This window comes from Mobula hypostoma, chromosome 5, assembly GCF_963921235.1.
Source record: "Mobula hypostoma chromosome 5, sMobHyp1.1, whole genome shotgun sequence".
NCBI classification, from domain to species: Eukaryota; Metazoa; Chordata; class Chondrichthyes; order Myliobatiformes; family Myliobatidae; genus Mobula; species Mobula hypostoma.
In genome coordinates this window covers 147,923,101-147,950,820 of record NC_086101.1, presented here as the reverse complement: position 1 = coordinate 147,950,820, position 27,720 = coordinate 147,923,101, and the positions used below count along the sequence as shown (strand labels likewise).

General features: G+C 39.3%; 1 protein-coding gene across 12 annotated transcripts in view; it reads right to left on the bottom strand.

Annotated features, from left to right (window-relative positions):
• Nucleotides 1–27,720, bottom strand: part of LOC134347072 (receptor-type tyrosine-protein phosphatase delta-like) — a 2,469,925-nt gene that overhangs the window by 1,861,706 nt on the left and 580,499 nt on the right. For all 12 annotated transcript variants that reach the window (XM_063049175.1, XM_063049163.1, XM_063049170.1 and 9 more), the window contains one exon: nt 16,896–16,948. The gene's annotated coding sequence lies outside the window, so the exon portion shown is untranslated. The remainder of the gene's footprint in view (nt 1–16,895; nt 16,949–27,720) is intronic.

Below are 27,720 nucleotides of genomic sequence, written 5' to 3'. Positions count from 1 at the left end.
CAGTACGCATGTGTGCACAAACCAGTATGCATGCATGCATGAATGTCCGTGCTTCTCTATATATGAGCATGTATGAGTGTGTGGACACAGTTTTCTTTCCAGAGAGGTCTTTCAGCATTGCTCCATGGTTCCCAGATTATCACTCTTGAGTGATTTTCCCGTCACCTCTTTTCAGGCCATCAATGATGGTCCTAAGTTGACTCCTGTTCTCCTGCCTGCATCTCCCATATTTCTCTTTTGAATCATGACATCAAATCATAGTCTGTAAATCTCAGAGCTTTCTCTCGCTCTCCCACTGTGGGCATGAGGAGTGTGCCTTTAATAGAATACATCATTCTGTGTTTGGTGCACAGCAAAGATATTTTAGCAACACACATCAAAGTTGCTGGTGAACGCAGCAGGCCAGGCAGCATCTCTAAGAAGAGGTACAGTCGATGTTTCAGGCTGAGACCCTTCGTCAGGACTAACTGAAGGAAGAGTTAGTAAGAGATTTGAAAGTTGAAGGGGGAGGGGGAGATCCAAAATGATAGGAGAAGACAGGAGGGGGAGGGATGGAGCCAAGAGCTGGACAGGTGACTGGCAAAAGGGATATGAGAGGATCATGGGACAGGAGGCCCAGAGAGAAAGACAAGGGGGGAGCGAACCTAGAGGATGGGCAAGGGGTATAGTCAGAGGGACAGAGGGAGAAAAAGGAGAGTGAGAGAAAGAATGTGTGTGTAAAAATAAATAACGGATGGGGTACGAGGGGGAAGTGGGGCATTAGCGGAAGTTAGAGAAGTCGATGTTCATGCCAAGATATTTTAGTTCTTTTTACACCAGTTATGCTCCTGTCCATAAAAAGAAGGTGGAATTCTGTCTCTACATCCTACTTGAGATCGAATGTCTCATTATTCCCAATAAGGTTGAACAATCCAGTTTACAATGTATTTTAATCCCTCGACATTTGAAAAAAACATGCACTTTGTGAATGAATGCCTATACTATAGGAAAGCATTTATTTGCAATCAGCTGGATTAGCGTGATCATTTCAAAATTCCATTAAAATGTTCAAGGCTTTGGAGAGAATGTTCAGGGGGTTTGTTCAGACAGTACCAGTGATGATGGAATTCACTGATGTGGAATAAATAGAAATACTGGGATTGTTTTCCCCTGTGCAGTCAAGATTCAATAGTGGTATTCAAAGATAGGAAAGGTTTCAATTAAGTGGATAGGATGGACGTCTACTACAGGTAGAAAGATTGGTAGCCAATTGACACAAATTTAAGATAATTGGCAAAAAGGTCATCTGAGCAATGACCAGAATTGTTTTCTCAGTGAGGTCTTGTGATCTTGAATGCATTGCCTGAAGGGGTGGTGCAAAATCAATTGTTCACTGGGAACATATAAAAGGGAATTACAAATTGCAGGACTTGTGGAAACAGCTAAAAATTGGGACTAGTTGGAACATTTTTCAGAGGGCGGTCTCAAGCAGAATACATATCTCTTTTCTGTGTGATGCACTCAATAATAACCTTCCAGCTCTAAAAAAATGCCATAAAAATTGAAGTGTCCGATAGCTGCAGAGGTAACAATGTTTCAGAATATTATACGCATACTGTGCAGTCCTACAAAGAAACAGTGTCAAATATATATAGTTTTTAAATAGTTATCTCACTAGGTCAAGGACCATGAATTTTCACTCAGTGCTTTGCATAGCTTCGTGAGTGAAGAAGGGTAGGATGGGACAAGCCGGTGAACAAGAATGGATTGATTACATTGGGTAGCAAATTTTTTCAGAACTGTTGCTTCTTTGGAAATTATACATGCTTATGTTAGACCTCGTGAAGCTGAATATAAATGTAATTTCAGGCAAATGGTATCACGCAGGAAACTGGAAAAACAAGAAATTAACTTTTATTGAATTTAATGTGTTTAATTGCATAATGGTGCTAATGCTTTGCAATAGTTCAACTAAGCTAAAAAAGTTTCGGTGACTATTTTCATTTGTACTTAATGTTTGAAGCTTCTCGCTTAAGTGTTCAAGAATAATCAGCCAGCTTTGATGGATTCCAAATGCCCTGATACCGTTTCTCCATGACCGCCATGTTCTGGTGAAATCTTTCCCTTTGCTTGTCACTGACAGCACCAAGATTTAACATAGAGAAACATAGAAACATAGAAAAACTACAGCAAAATACAGATCTTTGGACCACGATGCTGTGCTGAATATGTACATACTTCAGAAATTACCTAGGGTTACCCATAGACCTCTATTTTTCTAAGCTCCAGCATTTGCAAGGGAAGAAGTCTAAATGGGACTGCAAAAAATGAATCTTTAGTGACATGTTGCACTTCCTGGTTTTGTATGCTTGAAGTATGTTGTCAATCAGCTGCACATAGTTTGGTGCTCTGTAATTGTCAAGAAAATTTTCGACAATAATTTCTGCCATAATAGGGAGACTTCTGATTTGTGTTATGGAGAATATGTCAAGAGGAGATTGCTCGTTTGTAAGTTTTTCAGGTACTTCCTTTTCCAAAGGTAAATGGGACAATCCATCTGCTTCTCCATGATCAGTTGTTCTCTTGAATTTGATCTTGTAATTGTGTCCTCCAGAAACAGAGCCCACCTCTGCATCCCTACTGCTGCTGTTAGTGGAACACTCTTCTCTGGTTTGAAAACGGACACTAGTGCTTGATGATCAATAATAAGGATTAAACTCTCTTCCATACATGTATTGGTTGAAATGTATTACACCCCAAACCAGACTCTGTCCATCAGTACATAATATTTTTCTTCAGCAGTAAGGGAATGTGATGCAAAAGCTATGGGATGTTCACTTCCATCATTCTAAACATGTGAAATGACTGAGCCTATAACATAAGGTGAGGCATCACAGGAAAGCTTCCTTGGGCAATGTGGATCATAATGCAAGAGTACAGTGTCTGATGTCACCATTTTCTCTATCTTTTTGAAAGCCACCTCACACTGCTTTGTCCATTGCAGAACCTTTCTGATCTGCAGTAATGAGTTCAAGGGGTGGAGCACTGTAACCAAGTTTGGCAGGAACCTGTTAAAATAATTCAAAAATCCTAAAAACGGACTGCAACTGTGTCCTTTGTCCATAGGGCATCCACTACTGCTTGAATTTTCTCAGTACACTTGTGTGATCCTTGCATATCGATGGTATGATCACAATAAGTGAAGCTTGGTTTAAAGAATTCACAATTAATTGTATTATGCTCTGAGCCCATAATCTTCTCATCATTTTAATACTGTCTTGAGATTTTGAAGATTTTCCCTGTCATCTGTACTGGTAACGATGTCATCCAGGTAACACCGAGTTCAGGACAGCCTTGCAACACCCGGTCCATCTCTTTCTGTCAGAGAGCAGGTGCAATTTTACTCCAAAAATAAGCCTATTATAGCAATAAAACTCCTTGTGAGTGTTTATGATCAGAAGCACTTCAGACTCTTCTTCCATCTCCATCTATAGGTAGGCTTCTGGTAAGTCCACTTTGCCAAAGTGTTTTTCTCCAGAAATGTTTGCGAAGATATCTTCTATCCTGGGCAGAGAGTATTGATCTACTTTCAGTACTAGGTTGATGGTGACCTTAAAATCACCACAGATCCTGCCAGAACCATTCTTCTTGGCTACTGGGACCAGTAGCATTGTCCAAGGGCTCTAATCAATAATGGAAAGAATTCCTTCAGCCTCCGTGTGATAGAACTCACTGGCTACTCTAAATGGATGGTAAAAGGAATTGCATAATCTTTTTAAAATTTGGTTGTGGCATTTTCAATTAACACAATCTTACTCTTGATATATTTGGATTTTCCAATGCCATTCTTGAACACTGCTGTGGCAATTTGCTTTTGGTTGACTCTATTGCAGGGGATGTGGCATGGAAATGGTGGATGGATCTCCACTGAAGTTGTAGCTGTCTCAGTCAATCACATCCCCACAATGCTGGCCCTCCTGTTTTTACCACATATAAGCCTAAAATGGCTTATTGTTTCTTGTACTTCGATGTAATGAATGCACAGGAGTTGCCTTTCTTCCCCTACAAGTTATTTGTTGGATATCTGCAGGCTTCAGTTCAGTATCTTTGAAATGCTGTTCAGCTTCATTTTGTGGGATGACTGCTGATCAAGCTTCCAATTCCATTTTAATTAATTTTCCATTCATTTTTGGTGTAAGCCATATCGCTTGTCTATTGTTAGTTTTCACATTGGAAATCAGCAGGCTATCCAGACCAGTGTCACTCCCATCATTACCAGATTATTTTTTATCAACAGCATGCAGATTAGTGGACTTTTCAAAATTGCAACTTGACTTTTTATCTTTTTCTCCTCCCTGTGTAGTCCATTTATTTTTGTCTGCTCAACATGTTCTTTGTACGTGCCCTACCTTGTTGCATTCTCTGCAATTTTCACCTTTAAACCTGCATTGGCCTGGTGTCTGTGACCGCTCTGAGACAACAGTAATTCAATTTGCTTAGGCAGGCCAGTTTCTGTTTAATAGTGCAATTTTGTTCATATTCACTTTCATTCCAGACTACAACTCAATTGTATCTCTGACTGCGACTTCCATTGATACAGTGATTTAAACTGCTCTTTTAAATGCAGGTTGTGCTTCAGGTAGGAGCAATGTTTGAATGCTTTCTTGTAAAATTCCAAAAACTAAACAACCTGTCAGTGCATCAGTAAGCCCATCACTGAACTGACAATGCTCAATCTCCTCAATTCAGCTACGTATACTGAAATGGACTGCCCTTCCTTTTGATTCAGCTTCTAAATCTAAAAGCATTCTGCAATTAACAATGGCTTCAATTCTAAATGTCCCTGCTTTACTTTCATGCTATCACTAAAGCTTATTTCGGCTGGTTTGGTTGGAGCAGTCAAACTTTATGCTCTTCCACCTAATGTACTCAGCAAAACTGGCACTCACTTCTCATTGGTTATTTTATTTGTTAGAAAATACTGCTCAATTGGCTCAGTATACATCAGTCAGTTACCTTTTGTGCAATTGAATGTCTATCTTTTTGATGTAACAAGCAACTTCTGTATTTTTATGATTTATTATTATCACCCAGTATTCACTGTTTATGAACCCTTGAATTCTGTCTATTTCCTTTCTTTTTTTAAAATTGGATCATCTCTGTCCCTTCCTGAAAAAGCATGTGCTGTGTATCTTTTGAACTCATTACCCTTTAACAGGTAGGTAGTAGTCTTCGGTTTAATTAAAACTTCCTCATTGCCACTGTCATGTTTTGTAACTCCAAAACATAAAACTAATTGAAATCAAAGTACGGAACCACGAGATGTGTGTGCTTAGTTTGGTTTTAATTTTAACAAGACGTGCACTTATGACATGGTAGCATGAGGACATATGACATTCACGTACATTTACGTATAACCCATAATGAATTATTTAAACAAAGACTGCTTAATCAAACAATATATTTGCAATATTACTCAAATACAGTTCCCTCAGCAACCACAACCACCTTTCTGGGTCAGAGGTCAATTCCAGTCTGCAGAGACTTCCTGTTTTAATTCTATTTAACTTTAACTATCCTAAGAGTCTTTAACCGGAACTTGGTCAAACAGTGCTGCATATCCAGTTCATCCGTCTCACCATGTCGTCTGTTCAACAAAGTAGTACCAGTAGGACAAAAGTTAACACTTAAGTTGTGTCACAGTTCTGAACACCGTCATTTTGAATTTCATTGTAAAATAGTATCAGAATTAGATCATCAGTTAGAAAATCAGCTGCAGTTTTATTTTAGAGATAGTTACAATGGTTATAAATAGGTCATAGAACAGTACAGCACAAGAACAGGAATTTTGGCCCACGATGTTATGCTGAACTAATTAGGCTAATGACAGTTAATCCCTTCTGTCTGCACAAGGTCAATATTCTTCCATTGACTGCATATTCATGTATTTCTCTAACAGCCTCTTCAATGCTTCCATCATTATTTGCCTCCACTATCACTCCTGGCAGCACATTCCAGTGACCCACCACTCTGTTAAAAAAGATTCCACCCCACCAAATGAAATGCATACTCTCTAGTATTTGGCAGATTGACCCTGGCGGAAAGATATCAGCTCTCTATTTATGCCTATTGTAAGCTTATAAACATAGAAACATAATAGTATGGGAATCTACAGCATATTACAGGCCCACAATGCTGTGCCGACCATGTAACCTACTCTCAAAACTGCCTAAAATTTTCCTACCACATAGCCCTCTATTTTACTGAGCTCCAGGTACCTATCAAAGAGTATTTTAAAAGACCCTGTTGTATCCTAAACACAAAGTACTTTGCAGATGCTGGAGTCAAAGCAACACTCACAACATGCTGGCGGAACTCAGCAGGTTGTATCCACCTCTACCACCTTCGCTGGCAGTGCATTCCATGCATCCAACACTCTCTGCGTGAAAAATGTACCCCTGATATCCCCCTTGAACTTACTTCCAAGCACCTTAAAACTATGTCCCCTCATGTTCACCATTCTACCCTGGGAAAAAGCCTCTGGCTATCCACACAAACAATTGCCTCTCATCGTCTTATACACCTCTATCAGGTCACCTCTCATCCTCCGTCATTCCAAGGAGAAAAGGCCAAGTTCACTCAACCTATTCTCATAAGACACTCTCCAATCCAGGCAACATCCTTGTAAATCTCCTCTGCATACACTCTATAGTATCCACAACCTTCCTGTAATAAGGTGACCAGAACTGAACACAGTACTCTAAGTGGTGTCTAACTAAGGTCTTACATATCTGTAATATTACCTCACGGTTCTTGAAGTCAATCCCGTGGTTGATGAAGGCCAACACACCAACTTTTGTGTCATCAGCAAACTTACTTACCCATCCTTCTACTTCTTCAGCCAGGTCACTTATAAAACTCACAAAGAGGATGAGCCCCAGAACAGATCCCTGTGGAACACCACTGGTCACTGTCCTCCATGTAGAATATGAACCATCCACAACCACCCTCAGCCTTCTGTGGGTAAGCCAATTTTGGATCCACAAAGCAAGGTCTCCTTGGATCCCTTGGCTCAATACTTTCTAAGTGAGCCTTGCATGGGGGATCTTATCAAATGCCTTACTGAAATCTATATACACTACATCCACTGTTCTACCTTCATTAACGTGTTTTGTTACATCCTCAAAGAATTAAAGCAGGTTCTTAAGGCATGACCTGCTCTTGATAAAGCCATGCTGACTATCCCTAATCAGATTATATTTTTCCAAATGCTCATAAATCCTGCCTCTCAGGATCTTCTCCAACAACTTGCTCACCACTGAATTAAGACTCAGTGGTCTATAATTTCCTGGGTTATCTCTACTCCCTTTCTTGAACAAGGGAACAAGGTTTGCAACATTTCAATCCTCTGGTACTTCTCCTGTCCCTATTGATGATGCAAAGATCATCATCAAAGGCTCAGCAATCTCCTCCCTCACTTCCTACAGTAGCTTTGGGTATATCTCATCTGGTCCCGGCGTCTTATCTAACTTAATACCTTTCAGCACATCCTCTTTCTTAATGACTATACACTCAAGCATTTCAGTCCGCTGTAAGTCATCCCCACAATTGCCAGGGTCCTTTTCCGTAGTGAATACTGAAGTAAAGTATTCATTAAGTACCTCCACTACCTCCTCCGGCTCCATGCACATGTTTCCACTCTCACTCCTGATTGGTCCTATCCTCACACGGCTCATCCTCTTGCTCTTCACATCCTTGTAGAATGCCTTGTGGTTTTCCTTAAGCCTGCTTACCAAGCACATCACATGGCCCCTTCTAGCTCTCCTAATTTCATTCTTAAGCTCCTTCCAGGCATCCTTGTAATTTTCTAGAGCTCTAACAGTACCTATTTTCGTGAATCTTTCATAAGCTTTTCTTTTCTTCTAAACTAGATTTTCTACATCCTTTGTGCACCATGGTTCTTTAACCCTACCATCCTTTCCCTGCCTCAATGGAACGTATCTAGCGGAACACCATGCAAATGTTCCCTGAAGATTTACCACACTTCTGCTGTGCATTTCCCGAGAGCATCTGCTCCCAGTTTATGTTCCCAAGTTCCCAAGAATGCCTATCATGCTATTCCACACCCTCACTTCAGGAAGTCTGCTAACCTAGCTGTATTTCTACTCCCTGAGTATTGGCAGAGACTGAAGACTGCAGCACCAGTAGTAAGGACCAAGAAGATTTGGACAAGGGAAGCACAGGAGTGCCTACAGGACTGTTCTGAATCGGTGGACTGGACTGTATTCAGGGATTCATCTTTGAGTCTGGATGAGCATGCTGCAGTTGTTACCGACTTCATTAAAACCTGTGTGGATGAGTGCGTGCCTACAAAGACTTAATGTACATTCCCAAACCAAAAGCCGTGGAGGAACCAGGAGGTACGTTGTCTGCTGAAGGCTAGATCTGTGGTATTCAAGTCTGGCGACCCAGACCTGCACCAGAAAACCAGGTATGATTTGTGGAGGGCTATTTCAAGGATGAAGGGACAATTTCGAATGAGGTTGGAGGCGATATCAGATGCACGGCAATTCTGGCAGGGTTTGTAAGACATTACTTCCGACAAAGCAAAACCCAGTGGTATGAATGGCAGTGATGCTTCACCTCCAGATGAACTCAACACCTTCAATGCACACTTTGAAAGGGAGAACACAACTACAGCTGTGAAGATCCCTACTGCACCTGAGGGCCCTGTGATCTCCATCTCAGAGGCCGATGATAGGTTATCTTTAAAGAGAGTGAATTCTTGCAAGGCAGAAGGTCCTGATGGAGTATCTGGTAAGGCTCTGAAAACCTGTGCCAACTAACTAGCGAGAGTATTCAAGGACATTTTCAACCTCTCACTGCTATGGGCAGAAGTTCCCACTTGCTTCAGAAAGGCAACAATTATACCAGTGCCAAAGAAGAATAATGTGGGCTGTCCTAATGACTATTGCCCAGTAGCACTCACATCGACAGTGATTATATGCTTTGAGAGGTTGGTCATGACTAGACTGAGCTCCTGCCTCAGCAAGGACCTGGACCCATTGCAATTTGCCTATCATCACAATAGGTCAATGGCAGACGCAATCACCATGGCTCTTCACATGGCTTTAGACCACCTAGACAACACAAACACCTACGTCAGGATGCTGTTCATCGACTATAGCTTAGCATTTAATACCATCATTCCCACAATCCTGACTGAGAAGTTGCAGAACCTGGGCCTCTGTACCTCCTTCTGTCATTGAATCCTCGACTTCCTAACCGGAGGACCACTGTCTGTGCGGATTGCTGATAACATATCCTCTTCGCTGATGATGAACACTGGCTGATTGTGGACTTCAGGAAGGGCAAGAAGGAACATATACCAATCCTCATAGAGGGATCAGAATGGAGAGAGTGAACAGCTTCATGTTCCTAGGTGTCAAGATCTCTGAGGATCTAACCTGGTCCCAACATATCGACGTAGTCATAAAGAAGGCAAGACAGCGGCTTTTCTTTATTAGGAGTTTGAAGAGATTTGGCATGTGAACAAATACACTCAAAATCTTCTATAATTGTACCGGTGAGAGCATTCTGACAGGCTGCATCATTGTGTGGTATGGAGGGGCTACTGCACAGTACTGAAAGAAGCTGCAGAAGGTTGTAAGTCTAGTCAGCTCCATCTTGGGCACTAGCCTACAAAGTACCAAGGACATCTTTAGGGAGTGGTGTTTCAGAAAGGAAGCGTCCATTATTAAAGACCTCCAGCACCCAGGGCATGTCCTTTTCACCGAGAGATCTGACACCGGACCAGGCTCATTTCCCAATACCAGATTAAGTACAGCCTCTCCTCTGGTTGGCTTATCTACATATTGTGTCAGGAAACTTTCCTGACCATAAGGTAGGAGGTACAGAAGCCTGAAGGCACACACTCAGCAGTTCAGGAACAGCTTCTTCCCCTCTGCCATCTGATTCCTAAATGGACACTGAAGCTTTGGACACTACCTCACTTTTTTAATATACAGTATTTCTGTTTCTGCACATTTTTTAAAATCTATTCAATATACGTATTTGATTTACTTGTTTATTTATTATTATGCCTTATTTTATTTATTATTATTTTTTTCTCTCTCTGTTAGATAAAGTATTGCATTGAACTGCTGCTGCTAAGTTGACAAATTTCATATCACATGCCGGTGATAATAAATCTGATTCTGATTCTGAAGTTCCTGCATAATAGCATCATATTTTCCCCTACCCCAATTAAATGTTTTCCCAAATTGTTTGCTCCTATCCCCCTCTCACACTATGACAAATGTTCTCCCACCGAGAGATCTGACACCGGACCAGGCTCATTTCCCAATACCAGATCAAGTACAGCCTCTCCTCTGGTTGGCTTATCTACATATTGTGTCAGGAAACCTTCCTGAACACACCTAACAAACTCCACCCCACCTAAATCATTTGCTCTAATGAGATGGCAGTCGAAATTAGGAAAGTTAATATCACCCATCACAACAACCTTATTATTATTGGATTGTTCCAGAATCTGCCTCCCTGTCTGCTCCTCGATACCTTTGTTACTATTGGAGTGGGGTCTATAAAAACATCCAGTAGAATTATTACCCCCTTTCTGTTTCTGACTTTCACCCACAATGTCTCAGTAGACAATCCCTCTATGACCCTCCTTTTCTGCAGCCGTGATACCATCCGTGATTAGCAGTGCCACTCCCCCACCCCTTTTGCCTCCCTCCCTGTCCTTTTTGAATCATCTAAAGCCCAGCGCACTCAGCAGCCATTCCTGTCATATGAGTCTCTGTAATGGCTATAAACTTCTACCAGGTGTCAGAATACATATAAGAATGCAATACATCGATACAAATATTTTACTTCAGATTATCACAGTTATCACAGATTATCACATGGAATTTTATTCCTGTATTTAGGAAAAGCATATTCTTAAACCCAATAATAAACGCCAAAGAACATTTGGTGTAATTTAAGTCATATAATCACTAATTCTAATAGAAAATAATGAACAAAAATAAATTATATTTGCTCTTCCCTTCAGTACATTTTACCTGAGCAGAGCCATCTCTGGCTGGCAAATCCATCAGCATATCTAATCAGAACAGACACCTTTCCTACATCAGCAGTCTGAAGTTGCACTGAAGACTACATCAAATATTCATATTGACTTCCCTTGACAAGATATCACTGCAATTTGTTGAATCCTTTTTGCTCACCAGCTCCAAATGCAATGATTGTTAACATGACTTCCTAAAAATGCTTATTTTAGGCTGCTTTAATCATCTTTTAATCAATGTATTAACAAATGTAACAAGCTGAATTGCAGTTCATTTATTTTTTAGAATACATCAACCTCTCCATTTTATCACAGAGGCCTTGCAGGCAAATTAAGGATCAATGATAATACAAAGCTGATACGTAGAGCAGAAACTGATGATTAATGAAAGTCACAATGATACTCCATTTAATGTGTTGTAACCCAAAGCTAAAAGCTCTTGCACTTTGAAAAACACTTTTGTTTTCTGATACAAGGAGTATTATATGCCCTCACTTTGTTAACATTGTTGTCTCTTTTAGAAACAGTTGCACTGTAAAAGCTTAATGATCTCATAATGTAATGGAAGCAATAACTTGAGATTGAACTTTTAAGCTCCCAGCAATTTTTCTCATTTGATTTGAAAAAGCTTTGAGCTGCCTCTCTCAGTGCTGACCTCACGATAAACACACCTTGCTGGGCTTTCCTGTTGCAAGCTCTGAGTGAATTCTGATTACTGTAACCATATTAGATGTACATTTGAAAAATAACTTTTGACAAAGCACTGCATGAATCGATAGTTTAATCATTTGCTGCAAATTGAACTATTTCTATGTAAATTACCTTTCATAACAAAGCTGTCTGGAGTAGCCATGAAGTGTTTTATGGAAACTCCATAATGACAGATATTGTAATGTAATCTCTTGGGACTAAAATTAAACCAAACCTCTGCATAGTGTTGTTTTCCTCTTACTATTTTATCTACCTTATAAAACAGCTTTGGAAGCAAGTCCTTGGTTTGATGCTGCCAGCGTTATAATTGGCCCAGGTAGAACAGTGAACTTAAATGAGGTAGTTTATTTTAGTCAGTCATATGAATAAGGGCTACATTTGAAAATTGCTGGAAGCTTAAAAGTTCAGTCTCAAGTTGTGTTGGCCTGTGGCCAAATGGTTAAGGCGTCGGTCTAGTGATCTGAAGGTCACTAGTTCCAGCCTCAGCTGAAGCAGCGTATTGTGTCCTTGAGCAAGGCACCGATGCCAAACTGTATTGGCCCTAGTGCCCTTCCTTTGGACAATACCAGTGTCGTGGAGAGGGGAGACTTGCAGCATGGGCAACTGCAGGTCTTCCATACAACCTTGCCCAGGCCTGTGCCCTGGAAACTTTCCAAGGCGCAAAACCATGGTCTAATGAGACTAACAGATGCCTATAACATCTGAGACAGTGCGAGGCTAGGGGGAGGTTTGACTAAATACATACATGTGGAAGTTGTTGGCTTTTATTTTGTTGTTATGTGCTGCTTTTGTCAATCATGTGTAGAACATTGTCTCAGTATACTGACTAACATGCCAAAAAAACATTGTTAGTATTCACCTGGTGACTTTAGTAAAATCTTCGAGGCAGCAAATGGAACGTTGAAAAGAAGAAAAATTGATGTGCTCAAAGTTAATTACTTGATTAAATCCAGTGTTTTCACATGTGATGAAAAGGGAAAAAAATTCTGTGCTCAAGTTCACCAATATGTCAATGGAAAGATGAGAGCTAAGAATTTAATTTTGCCCTAAGTTTTCCTATGTAATGCCAGTAGATATTTTCAAATGCACAAGTTGGTAGTTTGTTATCTATGGTGCAGTCCTGGATACTTCGTCAGGAAACTCTGTGCATATGGTGGTATGAACACAGATGTTACTATTATGTATTAGCACCTCACTCAGCACAAGGTGCTCTATTCACCTACTTCATGCACAAAACTCTACTGCACTAAGACACTGCTGACCTCAAACACTGATTTCAATCAGAAGACTTAGCATTAAAGGACAACTCTCTGTCTATGCCCCAAGCATATTTCACTATTCACAATGTGGGTTCCTGCATTAGACCATAAGATATAGGAGCAGAATTAGGCCATTTAGCCCATCAAGCATTCCGTCATTTCATCATGGCTGATCTATTTTTCCTCTCAACACCAATCTCCTGCATTCCCCCATATCCCTTCATGTCCTGAATAATCAAGAAGTTATTAACCTCTGCCTTAAATATATTTCAAGACTTAGCCTCCACAGCTATCTGTGGCAATGAAATCCACAGATTCACAGAAATTCCTCCTCATTTTTGTTCTAAAAGGACGCCTCTCTAATTTGAGGCTGTGTCCTCCGATCATAGGTCCTCCTGGCATAGGAAACATCCTCTCCACATCCATTCCATCGGGGACTTTCACCATTTGATAAGTTTCAATGAGGTCACCCCTTGTTCTTCTGAATTCCAGTGAATACAGACACAGAGCCATCAAAAGCTTTTCATATCACAAGCCATTTAATCCTGGAATCATTTTTGTGCATGTCCTTTGAAGCCTCTCCAGTTTCAGCACATCCTTTCTAAGATAAGGGGCCCAAAACTGCTCACATTACTACAAGTTAGGTTCACCAGTACTTTATAAAGCTTCAACATTACATCCTTGTTTTTATATTCTAGTCCTCTTGAAATGAAGGCTAACATCACTTTTGCTTTCCTCATCACAGACTCAACCTGCACAAGGACTCCCAAATCATGTTGCACCTCAGATTTTCATGTCTTCCCTCCCTTTAGAAAATAGTCAACCCTTTCATTTCTTCTACCAAAGTGCATGACCATACACTTCGCGACACTGTATTCCATCTGCCACTTCTTTGTCCATTCCCCTAATCTGTCTGAGCCCTTTTGTGGCCTCTCTATTTCCTCACAGCTATCTGCCCCTCCACTAATCTTCATATCATCTGCAAACTCTGCAACGAAGCCATCAATTCCATCAACCATATAACGTAAAAGCAATCAGTTCCAATGCAGACCCTGTGGAACACCACTAGTCAATGGCAGCCATTCTGAAAAGGCTCCCTTTATTCCCACGCTTTGCCTCGTTTCAATCAGCCACTGCTTTACCTATGCTAGAATCTTTCCATGGGCTCAGAGTTTGTTAAGCCGCCACATGTGGCATCTTGTCAAAGGCCTTCTGAAAATCCAAGTACACAATATCAACCAATTGTCCTTTTTCTATCTTGCTTGTTATTTCTTCAAAGAAATCCAACTGATTTGTTAGGCAAGTTTTTCTTTTGAGGATACCATGCTGACTGCTGCCCATTTTATCACATGCCTCTAGGTACCCTGAAACCACATCCTTAACAATTGACTTTTACATCTTCACAACCACTGAGGTCAGATTAACTAGCCTGTAGTTTTCTTTCTTCTGCTTCTCTCTCTTCTTGAAGAGTAGAGTGACATTTGCAATTTTCCAGTCTTCCTGATCCATTTGAGAATCTAGTGATTTTTGAAAAATCATTGCTAATGCCTCCACGATCTCTTCAGCCACTTCTTTCAAAACCCTGGAGTGTACACCATCTGGGCCAGCTAACTTATCTACCTTCAGACCTTTCAGTTTCTCAGGAACCTTCTCCCTAGTAATGGTAACTTCACACACTTCATCACCCCTGACATCTGGAAATTCCACTATATTGTTAATGCTTTTAATAGTGAAAAGTATTTATTCAGTTCGCCCACCATTTCCTGGTCCCCCATTACTATCTCTCCAGCATCATGATCCAGCTGTCGGATATCCACTCTCACTTCTTTTTTACACTTTATGTATCTGAAGAAATGTTTGGCATCCTCTTTAATATTATTGACTAGCCTACTTTCGTATTCTATCTTTATCTTTTTAATAACTTTTTAGTTGTCTTCCGTTGGTACTTAAAAGCTTTCCAATCCTCTAATTTCTCACTAATTTTTGCTCTGTTAATTGCCTTCTCTTTCGCTTTTATGGTGGCTTTGACTTCCCTTGTTAGCCACATTATGTAATCTTGTCTTTAGAATACTTCTTCTTTAACAGTTCCTCTACCGAGATCACCTCATTACCAACTATTTTCTGCTAATGTACTTATGGTCTCTGGTTCCTTCCTTGATACCCTTCATCTGTTCCTTCAATATTTGTGTTATCTCCTAGCACCATCCTGGTGATTTCTATGTTTGCTATACATATCTGTTATAGTATGCTATACATATACATATACATATGTATGCTATACATATACATACACATACACATAAGTTATTCCACTTATATTAGACTATTGGTTGTATGTTAAATATGAAATCTTGACCTATGTTTACCTTATCATGGTCCTTGTACCTTATTGTCTACTTGCACTGAACTTCCCCTGTAATGATGCCATATTGTACATTCTGTTTTTGTTCTTCCCTTGTAGTTCTTCCATATACTTATGTAATAAAGCTGTCTATTTTCTGTCACTGTACCTTAACAATAACATGACAATAATATGATAAAAATAAACCAATTTTCAAAAGTCTGGCAGGAACATAAAAGAAATGACTTTAATGTCAAAGTGACCCAACAATAGTGGTTGTTTCAGAAGTGGTTTGATGACAAGAGGCATAATTGTTCTGTGTGGAGGACTCAGTTGCCACCTTTTAAAATTCAGGCTGGAGGTCACCAGCAAACTTCCCTTCATTATCGTGTTTTGCTGCAAGTGTACGGTTAAAGCAATCAAGGTTGCTGCAGAGAGCTAGTCCTGTTGTGGCATAACAGAAAGGTCTCTTTTAATGGTAACAGCTGTGTTTTATCATGCATGTTCACAGGCTCTAAAACAGGACAATCAAAACTCAGGAGGTTTCCTGAGGTAGGAAACACAAGATATTTATCTCTCTCATTCAAACAGTGTTTGAACAATTTTTTTTTGCATTGGAAACACAGGATCCTGCAGATACCTGAATCTGGAGCAAGAAGCAATCTGCTGAAAGAACTCAGCAGACTGAGAACCATTCATGGCCCGGGGTGGGGTGGGGGGGCGTGGCAAGAGGAACTGTTAGTGGTTTAGGATGAACCCCTACCTCAGAACTGCTCTTTTACTTTATGATTTTATTTATCCATCACCAAATCTCAATTAACAAGCAGAGGGCTGATCAGTTCTGTTGGTCAGTATGATGCCAGATCTTCTGATCGCACCACAGCACTATAATTCACACTTTCAGCTCCAAATTCCAACTAAATATGAAAGAATAAATGCAACTCACAGGCATATCGCAAATTGATTTGGTCCAACAAATTATGTATTGTTGTATGGAAATAAGCAGACTGAAAAGCCATTTGTGCCATTTATGCATTACAATCTCAAAATGTATACAATAATACAATTTTGTATTGCTTCAAGTAATGCAATTTATAACAATTTAACTTTTTTCAAAAAACTGTTTCTAATTTATCAAATGTAATGACTTTATACACAAATGCACTCCTCAATCTGATAATAAAAGTTAGCTCAGTGTGCCCTTTTATGACGGACACGTTTTCTGAATTAAACATCATATTTAATACTGGGTCTGTTGCACATTACTTCACCAATATGCACAGACTTTAAGAGCTGTAGTTTATGATAATTATAATAACTGATTACAGCCATCTATCAAACTATGAATAATTATTTTTCCAAATTGACATCAAATGTATTCCTCCCTTCTTGAAAACAAGGTAATGAATTAACCCCCATGTGGCGACTCATGCAACGCATCCATCTCACTTCAAATGAGTTGGTAAAGGAATTCTAGGAATACTATGTAATAATAATAATAATAATAACATCTTACCAATTAGAGAGCAAATTGATAGGAGTCACAAAAGATCCCTCTCCAAGGTTTTGCTGAAAGATACAAACATTACAAATATCATTAGCTTATAACAGTCCACACAACAAGACATTTACTCAGGTAATTAATGATGTCCATAATTAGTAATTTCTAATCCCACTTAATGGTAAAAGTTGTCTGAAACTATCTGGTGTTATCTTTCAATAACTATCAAAAGGATTAAATTTGCAAAGTAGTATCAGTTCCATTTAGCATTATTTCAAAGATGCAAAATTCTATATTTGGAGAAATTTCTTATTACCAACACTGACGAAGGTATTGCCAATAAACACGGTTACATCAGTAGAGTTCGACTGGTTTCATGTGGAAAAAAGTAGTAGTATGAGTTGTCAACAGTCCATAAGGTGCAAAGTTCCATTACTAATTCTGCAACATAGGATCTAACAGATGCATAAGTAGCATTGAAATGTCAGAATTCAATGCCAACAATTTTGTCAGTAACAAAATATAGGAGAGATTGTTGTAGAATATATTTGCCTCTGCCACCACCTTGGTAGCATGTTCCACACATTTACCATGCTCTGTGTAAAAAAAGCTACCTCTGACACCCTCCCTATATTTTCCTCCAAACACCTTACAGATACGCTCCCCTTATATTAGCCATTTCCACCCTGGGAAAATGTCTCTGACTGTTTATCTATGCCTCTTATCATCTTGTACAACTCTGTCAGGTCACCTCTCATCCTCTTTTGCTCCAAAAGAAAAGCCCTAGCTTCCTCAACCTATTAGTCCCTTTACTTTCCTCTTTTCCTTTAGCATTTCTTTTTCTTCATCACACATAGTACCAGATTTTCCCATCTCATTCTCAGCTTCCCTATCACCTGCTCCTTAAGCATTCTGGCCCAGTGAATGCCCTAAGCAATCTCTTCTATTTCCATCTCAAACCTGCAGAAGGGGCTGATTATATGGACAGCCATTCACACCCTTTCTTTTATAGACCCTTATTGGGCTCCATCCCATCACTGTTATCATACCCCAACATCTAACCAGTAGCAAAAAAATGAATGCTGGAAATCAGGCAACTCCCCGCACTGCAGTTTAAATCATGTCAGCCATCTGATTATCTGAAATATAAACAACAAAAATCCTTAACATTACAGACAAAAGACTAAAACACACACTTTGAGACAGAAAATATCATTGCTGCCTTTGATATGTCAATCTGGTATACATTAGCAGTAGAGGAATAAATTGTCTATTCTACAAAGAGATCACATCTCCCAATCTGAAATCTCCTAATAATGGGAAATTGGGTTGACTTCATGTTGGAATATTTCATTTCAGTTTTACCTATAGCGATCACCTTCTTTGCGGTGGGGGGTGTAGTTTTTCATTTGTTTCCAATAGACTTTTTCATTAGCATTTCATGAAAGAAGTTCTCTAATTCAGAATTGAAGTAAAGTAGATTGAACTCAGCATTATAATGCTGCACAGTCACCTTTGGGGATAAAATCAATACTGCAAACTGTAAGTGCTCAAACAGCATTTACTGTATATCAGGCACAACTGCCCATTTCTTCCTTTTTGTATGACTATAGGTGCTTTAGATCTTGAGTCAACTTGAAAAGTAAATGGATAATAACAAATTACTCTGAAAACATATTTGTTGATAGATTTAACTCTTACATTTCCCTTAATAAGCCGCAACACCAAAGAACTTTCAAGGCACTGTACCAAAGATATCTTCGTGTTCACTACAACTCACCTTATCGTGTGTCTTTGCAGCTTCAAACAGCTCTGATTGATTCTGACCAACTCACAAACTGACAACATGACACATTATATTCATATCTTATTTCCTATAGATGGTTCTTTACTTGTTGTTAAAGGGCAAACATGCAATCTGAAGCATCAGTCCATTTTCCCTCTCCATCTTATAGGTTGAAGGTGATAATCAGGGATTCATCTGTAATTATGGCTCAGTTGAATCCAAAAACCACATGATCATGGGATATTGATCTACTTCATGTTGGAATATTTCTTCCCAGGTTTTTCTGTGGCAGATGGCCTTTTATTGGATTCATTCACTTCTTTTCAATTATTTTTCATATCAGATTTTCAGGAAAGAAGACCTTTAAGTCAGAGTTCAATTTTTAAGATAGAGTTCAATCAAAGTAGATTAAATTCAACATTAAACCTTTGCACAACTACCTATGAGGATAAAACCAAATACTGTTACTTGAAAGTGTTCAAAAGCAGCACTCACAGTAGAAGAAAATTATTGGCCAGTTAGCCAGACTTCTGTGAATGGAAAGATTAAGGATGAATTTTTGGGGTTCTTGGAGACACATGATGAAGTCAGCATGGTTTCCTTAAGGAGGAATCTTGCCTGACATATCTGTTGAAATTCTTTGAGGAAATAACAGGTAGGATAAACAAAGGGGAGATAGTGGATGTTGTTTACTCAGATTTTCAGAACGTCTTTCACAACATGTCACACAGGAGGCTGCTAAACAAGATAAGAGACTGTGGCATTAGAGGAAAGATACTAGCACGAATACGAGATTGACTGATTGGCAGGAGGCAACGACTAGGAATAAACTGGGCCTTTTCCTTTTGGCTGCTGGTGTGTAGTAGTGTTCCGCAGGGTTACGGTGTTGGGACGGCTTCTTTTCAACATTACATGCCAATAATTTGGATGATGGTATTGATGGCTTTGTGGCCAGGTTTGTGGATGTTACAACATTAGATGGAGGGATGGATAGTGTTGAGGAAGCAGGGAGTCTGCACAAGGACTTAGACAGATTAGGAGAATTGGCAAAGAAGTGACAGATGGAAAATAGGGCAGGACATACTCTTTTGGTACAAGGAATAAAGCTGTGGACTATTTTCTAAATGGAGAGCAAATTCAAAAATCAGAGGTGCAAAGGAACTTGGGAGTCTTTGTGCAGGATTCCCTGAAGGTGAACTTGCAGGCTGAATCAGTGGTATGGAAGGCAAATGTAATATTAGCATTCATTTCAAAAAGATGAAAATATAAGAGCAAGGACGTAATGCTGAGGCTTTATAAGGCATTGGTCTAACTGTACTTGGAGAACTGTGAGAAGTTCTGGGCCCCTAATCTAAGAAAAGGTGTGCTGGCATTGGAGAATGTTCACAAGAATGGTTGTGGGTATGAAAGGATTAACATACGTGGAGTGTTTGATGGCTCTAGGCCTGTATTCACTGGAGTTTATAAGAATGAGGGGAGATCTCACTGAAACCTATTGAATTTTGAAAGGCCTAGATAGAGTGAATGTGGAGAGGATGTATTTTATAATAGGAGAGTCTAGGACCAGAAGGCATAGAGCTAATTTCTTTAACCAGAGGGTAGGGAATCAATGCCATAGATGGCTGTGGAAGCTAAGTGAATGAGTATATTTAAAGCAGAGGTTGATATGTTCTTGATTAGCTAGGGCATCAAATTTACCAGAAGAAGACAAGTGAATGGTGTTGAGGGATAATCCATCAGTCATGATGTAATGGCAGAGCAGACTCAAAGGGCCAAATGGCCTAATTTTGCTCCTATGTGTGTGTTCTTATGATCCAAAATCTGACTGTATCTTCAGTTCTGCATTACTAAATGAGGAATACAACTTTTACTGATTGTTTCATTAGTTTACATTCATGCTTCAATCAACTTTAAAAGTGAATAGAGAATAATAATTGAGTTAGTAACAGCTTGAATTGTGTTTTCAGAGGTTTAATTCTCATCTGTCCTTTATTATAACAATGATACTTTCACACATTTAGAATGTAAAACAAAAATTAATACTTTCATGTCAATATTTCAGGTGTGTTATTCCCAAAAATATAATATTGCACACACATCTGCAGTGACACCTGATAAGTAGCTTTTTAATTTCCCATTTCATTAGGCAGTTTTGTTATAATTCAAAGATCACATAAATTTAAAGTACAAATGAAATTATAATACAGAGAGAAAATAAGGTATCTTTTAACACTATGCACACCATGAATATTAAAAAAAATTAATTAAGTTACATGCATCTTAGCTTCCTTTAAATGTCCAGTGGATTTCAGAAAAAAAACTTGCAGTATTTCGAAATAAAGATGAAGACATTTTTGATGCAAAACAATTTAAATCAACATATCAACCAAGTATTGTTGAATAGTATGGTTTAAGTTACTGTAAATGATACACTTGACATAACGTTCTGTCGTGCAGCATACACTTTCAGTGTACTGAATAGGTTCCAAAATATATGAGTCATGCTGAGTCCGTAACAGTCAGTGTGAGCATGTGTCCACATTAACCAATACTCAGCCATCAAGCACTGAAATGATGCAGAGTAAGTGAATTGTAATATTAATCAGTGCTCAGTAAAGCACTGAACCCCACAGCAGTGTTAATACATACTCATAACCTTGCAAAGCTGAATGTTTGTTCACTTACAAGCTGGACCACCTGAAGCTCCTCAGCAATATAAGTTATAATATAACTTAATATAATTTAAGTTCAAATTTATTTTCATGGGCATGCATACCCGGGGTACAAGTGCCAGTAAAATTAGATTTTTACAGCTGCATATTAAAAACCTGACAAACTTAAATTAAGATAAGTTAGACATAACCTGCCTGACCATATACTTCCCTACACTATATTCCATCCATCTTTGCCCATTTTCTCATTCTAAGAGGTTCTGCAGACTATCTGCTCCTACACATATCTTTGCATCGTTTGCAAACTTGGCTATAAAGCCATCAATTCCATCATCCAATTATTCACGTATAACATGAAAAGATGCAGTTCCAACACCAACTCCTGTGGAATACCATTAGTTTCCGCAGCCAACAAGAAAAAGCTCCTATTATTTCCACTCTTTGCCTCCTGCCATTCTGTCAATCTTCTATCATTTGTGTTTTATTATCTTGCTTGAGATCACATATTTTCTCTGCCAGTCTCTTAAATTTAAACAATCTCCCTCAAAAGGTAATTGGCAAGTCGGCTTTTTTGAACTACACTCTTAAACCATGGAATTCAAGACCTCAGACTATAAGGGAAACAGACTCAGCTGACACTTTTAAATGTCACCCTAAAACCTACTTAACCTTGCTTTTAGCTAATATCTTTTTGTCTTTTATTTTCATGTTTATTTTTATTGTTATTTTTATTTTTTATTTTATTTTCCTGTTTGCACATTTATCCCATTTTACAGCACTTTGAAGTACATCATCTGTATGAAAAGTGCTCTATAAATAAGTTACTATTATTACTATTTATTTTTTCTCAGTTCAAGCTAGTAAAACCTAAGGTACGCGCATAGCCAAGAACACTCATTTGTCAATTACTAGGAACTTTCGGACTATTCTAGTGGTGTTTAGTATTATGGCTGTGTTGCCCTAATTGTTTAATGCTATTGTGAGGTGCCTTTGGAATGATACCAGTAGTAGATGTTACTACTGAGAGAATGCATACTACTTTCCTGTTCCATATTCTTTCAATTTCCTCTTTAAATTCAGCATATTTCTTTTTTTTTTCCACTTACTGATTTCTGTAAGTTATGTGTATTTGGAATGGCCATATCTATTAAATTATTATTATTATTACTACTATCCATGCTAATATCTTTCTTAAAATACCATGGGTTCTTGTCTTATGAATTGATTTTGTTACAAAAAATACATTTTTAATACTTCATCTTAGCTGATAAAGAACAGTGAAATTTCATTCAATACTCTGAATAACTACATGAGTAAATAAGGGTAGCGTGTGGGACAAGAGGGTAAACAAGAATTGATGGATTATTGTTTAAATGGAAATAAGATCATAAGACCATACAGCTTAGAGTCAGAGTCATAGAGCAATATAGTACAGAAGCCGGTCCTTCAGCTCACCTGGTATGTGCCAAACTGTTATTCTGCCTACTGCCATTGACCCACATCTGGACCAAAGCCCTCCATAGCTCTCCATATCATTCCCATCCATCTACTTATCAAAATATCTCTTCAATGTTGCGATCAAACCTGCATCCACCATTTCTGGCAGCATATTCCGCCCTTGCACCACCCTCCCAGTGAAGAAGTTCCCTCTCAGCTTACTCTTAAGGATGTCATCTTTTACTTTTAACCTATGAACTCCAGTTCTAGTCTCATCCAACCTCAGTGGAAAAAACCTGTTTGCATTTATCCTATCTATACCCTTCAGAAAACAGAATTAAGCCATTAATTCTCATAATGTCCGTGCTTCCATTTAATCATGGTTGATTTATTTTCCATCTGAACCCTATTCTCCTGCCTTCTCCCCGTAACCTTTGATGTCCTTACGAACCAAGATATTATCAATTTCTGCTTTAAATATACTGAATAATTTGGTCTCGGCAATTATTTGTGGCAATGAATTCCACAGATTCACCACACTGTCTGAAGAAATTCCTCCCCACCTCTGTTCTAAAGGGACATTATTTTATTCTCAGATTGTGCCCTCTACTCCTGGACTCTCCTGCTATTGGAAACATTCTCTCTATATCCATTCTATCTAGGGTGTTCAATATTGATAGGCTTCAATGATATTGCCCACTTACTCTTCCATACTCCAGTGAGTCCAGTCCCAGAGCCATTATCCACTCCTCATAAGTTAACCCCTTCTTTCCTGGTATCATTCCCATAAACCTCCTCTGGACCTTCCCCAATGCCAGCATATTCTTTATTAGATATGTCTCTAAAACTGCTCACGGTACTCTAAATAAGGTCTGAACAATGTCCTAGAAACTCCATTCATTGCTGTTCTGCCCTCATTCCTGCTGTATCCCCTTCCAATCAACTTTGGCCAGCTCCTCTTGCACGCCTTTATCATCGTTTTTACTCCACTGTAATAATGATATATTTGACTTTATCTTCTCCCTCTCAAAATGCAGGGTGAACTTGATCATATATGATCACTCCTTCCTTAGGATTCTTTTATCTTAAGCTTCCTGATCAAATCTGGTTCATTGCACAGTACCCAATCCAGAACTGCCTTTTCCCTAGTGGCTCATTTGCAAATTCTACAATTTCCTTCTCTTGGGATCTAATACCAACTTTATTTTCCCAATCTACATGCATATTGAAATCCCCTATGACTATTGTAACATTGCTCTTTTTACTGGCCTTTTCGTCTCTCATTTTAATTTCTAGTTCACACCCTGGCTACTATTTGGAGGCCTATAAATAATTCCCATCAGGGTCTTTTTACCCTTACAGTTTCATATCTGTACCTGCAAAGATTTTACATCTGATCCTACGCCACATCTTTTTAAAGATTTTGTTTTTTACCAAGAGTCCTTCTGCTGGCCTGCCTGTTTTTTTTGATACAATGTGTATTCTTGGAATCTAAGGTCCTAGCTATTATCCTCTTCCAGCCATGACTCAGTGATGCCCACAACGTTATACCTGCTAATCTCTAAGTGTCCTCAAGATCATCTACCTTATTCTGAATAGTGCAAATGTTCAACATCTGTATTCATCAGCTTTTTTTTTGATTTTGCTCCCATGCTACTCTTCAACTCATCACACCGACCGCAATTTTGCCCTATCATCTGCATGTCCTCCTCACTACATGCGGTATCTACTTGTATACCAACTGACCCATCCTTAGCCCTATCGTTCTGGTTCCATCCCCAGCCAAATTAGTTTAAATTCTCCTTAACAACTCTAGCAAGCTTGCCCGCAGGGACATTGGTTCCTCTCGGGTTCAGGTTTAACCTGTCCTTTCTGTACTGGTCACACCTTCCCCAGAAGATATCCCAATGATCCAGAAATCTGAATCTTTCCTCCCCATACAATTCCTCAGCCACTCATTCATCTACAAACTCATCTGATTCTTACTCTTAATGACGCGGTTGCAGAGGCAGCAATCCAGAGATTACCACCCTGGAAATCCTGCTTTTCAGCTTCCTACCTAACTCTCTATATTCCCTCTTCAGGATCTCCTACCTTTGCTTGCCTCTGTAATTAGTACCAAAATGTACCATGACTTCTGGCTGCTCACCCTCCCCCTTTAGAATGCTGTGGTCTCTATCTGAGAGGTCCCTGACCCTGGCACCTGGAAGGCAAAACACCATCTGGGTTTTCTTTCACATCCACAGAATCACCTGTCAGCTCCCCTAACTATGGAATTCCCTATCATTACTGCATTTCTCTTTTCCCCTTCCCTTCCAAGGCATGGAGCCAAACTCAGTGCAAGAGACCTGGTTGCTGTGGCTTTTCGCTGATGTCAATCCCCCCTGCCCACATTAGTATCCAGAGCAGTATACTAATTATTGACAGCAACAGCCACAGGGGTAATCTACACTGGCTGCCTTTCCCTCTCCTGACAATCATCCACATACCTGCCTCCTGAAACTTAGGTGCGACTACCTCCCTGTAGCTCCTATCTATCACTTCCTCATACTCATGTACGAGCCGGAGGTCATTGAACTGCAGCTCCAGATATACAGTTGTAAACTGGATGTCAGAAATTATTTTGAAACATGAAAACATAGCAAGTAGTTTCCTAATGTTCCTAATGTTCCTAATGTCAACCAAAAATGCCAGTCTAAGATAGTCCCATTTACCCGCACTTGACCCACATTCCTCGAAACCTGTTCAAATGATTTTTTTTACATTGTTAATGCACCTTCCTCAACCACTTCCTCTGAAGTCTCATTGTATATTGGTACCACCCTCTCTGCAAAGAAATTACCACTCAGGTCTATTTCATATAATTGCACTCTCATGCTAAACCTACTGTATGTCTTCAAGCTTTCGATTTTCTTTCCTTGAGAACCTAAACTGCATCAAAGTTGCTGGTGAACGCAGCAGGCCAAGCAGCATCTCTAGGAAGAGGTAAGGTCGATGTTTCGGGCCGAGACCCTTCGTCAGAACTAACTGAAGGAAGAGCTAGTAAGAGATTTGAAAGTGGGAGGGGGAGGGGGAGATCCAAAGTGATGGGAGAAGACAGGAGGGGGAGGGATGGAGCCAAGAGCTGGACAGGCGATTAGCGAAAGGGATATGAGAGGATCATGGGACTACCTCTTCCTAAAGATGCTGCCTGACCTGCTGCGTTCACCAGCAACTTTGATGTGTGTTGCTTGAATTTCCAGCATCTGCAGAATTCCTCACGTCTGCATGAACTCACTCTATTTATGACTCAATTTTATATACAGTACCTTCTAAACATTAATGATTCTTAGTCTTAATAGTTTACAGAAACCTAAGTTGCACAGACCCAATTTACATAAAATGAGTTTTGCCAATTTCAAGCAAATTGCGCCAAACTACTTGTGCAGTGATGTAATATTCCACGCTGAATCGTCAAAAGCTATGCTTGTGATCTGTGACAATGACAGAAATGCAAAATCAGCTTGTGATGTCAGAAAACATTAAAAGCCAAGTAGGGATGCACAGTTTCTTACAAGCACACTGGGATAATAATTTGTTGGTACCGAGATTAGAAACTAGGCTTCAATAAATAAAAATCAGCAGCATTCACTACAGATGCTTTCTTCGTAATTGACAGGTCCACCAAAATTAAAACACCAAAAAATTTAAGCTTTCTGACTCTCTCCACCTCTGATCCTCTGATGAGGATTGTTTCATGGACCTCGAGTTTTCTTCTCCTGAAATCAATAATCAGCTCCTTATTCTTGCTCACATTGAGTAAGAGTAAGTGTTATGACATCACTCAGCCAAATTTTCCATCTCTCTCCTGTATGACCATTCAACACCACCTTTATTTTGGTCTATGACAGTGGTACCATTAACAAACTTGAATATGGCATTGTGCTTATCCTCACAGTCTTAAGTGTAAAGTGAGAAAATTACTGTAGAGCATGATATGCAAGGTTATGTGTGCATATTGTGCACTGATAATATTTCTTCAGAGGCACCAGAAGAATACAGGGCCATTATGCCCGCAAAGCAACACTTTAATTCATAGCTTCACATGAGACTGAATTTTAAGTCCTTGATGTTACTATATTGCAATGTACTTCATTTCATGTATAAGGTACAAGTAGGTTTATAGAAATGTTTTAAACCTTTTGAGAAGTATTACAGACAAACTGCAGCGATCTACATTGTTGTGAATCCTGATGGTTTGCATCTGGCTCAGCCCGTAACATTTGCCAGATTTGCTTTCAGTAACTGCTGGCTCAATTTCCTGTCCTCCCTTCCCATTCACTTTCCTATGCACCCTTTCCCCTCATCAAATTGCTTATTCTTATACTTCCTTTCCGTTAACCTGGGCCCCAGTTACCGTACTCCCCTCAAATTTATGTGATTAACTGCAAAACTTATTATATATCTAAGCAGCTCAGTGAACGCAACATGTGTAGGGTTATTAATAGAAATAACATCAAGTAGTTCAAAAAATCTGTTATTATGTCATCACTGAAGTCCCACAAGTGATGAAAATTGGATTGTGTGTGACTATTTTTTGGTATTCCGTGATCCAGTCTGAACATTATTCAGATCTGAAGATTATTTTGAGATGACGTTGTGTGAAACAAGATGCTGTATCAAACTATGCACTGTTCATGTTAGTGTTTCTGACATTTTCCTGGCCAACACAAATTGAACTAGATCGTTCCAATTCAACAATCTCTTTGGCAATCTTGGGAAAGTAAGCAGCATATACGAGGGGTGATTGATAAGTTCGTGGCCTAAGGTAGAAGGAGTCAATTTTAGAAAACCTCACACATTTATTTTTCAACATAGTCCCCTCCTACATTTACACACTTAGTCCAGCGGTCATGCAGCATACAGATCTTGGACCTCCAGAAAGTGTCCACAGCAGGGGTGATTG